The 2172-nt window shown below is 42.5% G+C and overlaps 1 protein-coding gene across 3 annotated transcripts in view; it reads right to left on the reverse strand.

The window, feature by feature from the left end:
* Positions 1-2172, reverse strand: part of CASS4 (Cas scaffold protein family member 4) — a 49073-nt gene that overhangs the window by 33552 nt on the left and 13349 nt on the right. The window lies entirely within an intron of this gene.

The following is a 2172-nucleotide window of genomic DNA, read 5'->3' on the forward strand; positions in this document are numbered from 1 at the left end:
TAGGGGAGGGATGGTGGGGGGTGGGGAGTTGGGGAGAGATAGCAAGGGGAGAGATGCCAGATGTAGGTGATGGGGAGGAAGGCAGCAAATCACACTGCCACATATGTACCTATGCAACAATCTTGCATGTTCTTCACATGTACCCCAAAACCTAAAATGCAATAAAATAAATAAATGGAAAAAATATATAATGATTATCTGGGCATGGTGGCACATGCCTTTAATCCCAGCTACTCGGGAGGCTGAAGCTGGAGGATGGTTTGAGGCCGGGAGGCAGAAGTTGCAGTGAGCTGAGGCTGTGCCACTGCACTCCAGCCTGGAAGACAGAATGAGGCCTTGTCTGAAAAAAAAAAAAAAAAAAAAGAAGAAGAAGAAGGGGGAAAATCCTCTTTAATCTTTTGCATGAAATTTAGCCCCTCACGTAACCATTCTGTTCGCCCTGACAGGAGTGTCCATCACACTCCGATTACCCAGGCACCGTGTTAGTCTTGTTGTCCACTGTTAGCCAATGCCTTGGGAATCAGGATGGCTCACTTGGGAATCAGGATGTTTCACTTGGGAATCAGGATGGCTCACTTGGGAATCAGATGGCTCACGGTTTCTCAACTCTGTCCCAGGCATTGGGATAAGCAGTTAGCACTGATGACCACATTTGATATTCAAAAACCTTATGAAGCAGGTACTGTAACTAACATCACATCTAGGAGATGAGCAAGCTAAGGCACAGAGAGAGCGAGAAAGTAGCTTAAGGTAGCTCAGTGCTCAAGGGCCAAAGCCAGATCAGAATGCAGACAGTTTTGGGTCTGGAGTGTGCTCTTTTAGCCTAAAAACCACTCTGCTTAGCACAGACTCTATCTTTGCAGATACAGGATGGCAAAGTGGCTCCTGGAAGAGGGGGATGAAGCTAAGAAACAGAGACATTTGTATAATGGGGTACAATGTAGCCATTGCAAGAAAGAGGTGCTTCTATCAATGGAAATGGGACAATCTCCAACATGTAGTATTAAATTTTGTAAAAAAAGAACAAGATGAGCATAGCTCTGCATTGATGCTTTTATAAGTATTGCATCTTTCTGGAAGATTATGTCACTCATTGACGGGCCCTTCTGGGTAGAAAACAGGGGTCTGGGGAACTAGGGATTTGGGATTAGAGAAAAACACTTTGAGTCCTTGTTCATTTCCTGTAAAATGATCTGGGTTTTGTGGACAAAGACCCAGGCCAGACCGGAGGGCTTCCCATGATGGGACATGTTCCCCAAGGCCAAAGTTAGGATGTGCAGTAGCGGGACACAGCAGCTGTATGTTGCATGCATGGGATGTTGGGGAAAGCATTCAGAATAACCACGTCCCTACTTTCCTCCTGGAAAACCTCCTCCAACTCCTGTAGTTGTGCTGTGAGGTCTGCAATTGAGAAGGGAGCACCAGGCAGGCAGCCACCTCCTCCCTCATCTAACATTCATTTCTCGCCCTTCCCTCCCTCATTTTCACCAGCTCATTCCTGTCTTCTCTTTGTCCCTTCTGCCTCTTTCCTTCCTCTGTCATCATTTCCCTTTGACATAGTTATCCAAGAAAGAAGCTGTGATCTGAACTTTTATTTTCTCCCATGAATTGCAGTGGCTTTCCATATCAATATTTACCTCTGAAAGTAAAATTCTGTAAGTTAAGAGGAACTGTCGCTTAAAATAGCAAATTTTTGCTCTAAGAATGTGAAAGTAGATTAAACTATTTCTCTTTAATTTGTCATGCCTAATGTGGTGAGAGAATTCATTGATGAAGTTATAAAACTTGAGACAGATTTGCTTCAATAATCTGCATCTCATCAGAAATATTTGGAATTCTTTTAATGAGGTGATAGCTGCGTGGTTTCTTGCCTCATCTCCCATAAAGGACAGTTGTTTTTCTTGGAGCTGTTTTTAAAAAAAACTTAGCAAAGTAGTTAAGTGAGGTGCTGAACGGAAACTGCTGCTTTTTTGTGTGTGTGATTAATATGAATTTGCCAAATAGGCCAGGAAAAGAATTGCGTTTCTGCTTCAGCTCCCTTTTTTGAAAAAGGTGAAAATTCTTGAATGAAAAGCTTCAGAATGTGCAGATAATGATCTGAAGTTATTTAATTGGAAGTGTGAATTGAAACTCCCTTTTCCCAACTACTCTTTTTTTTTTTTTTTTTTTTTT

This window comes from Cebus imitator, unplaced genomic scaffold (genome assembly GCF_001604975.1).
Source record: "Cebus imitator isolate Cc_AM_T3 unplaced genomic scaffold, Cebus_imitator-1.0 Scaffold99, whole genome shotgun sequence".
In the NCBI taxonomy this organism is placed as follows: Eukaryota; Metazoa; Chordata; class Mammalia; order Primates; family Cebidae; genus Cebus; species Cebus imitator.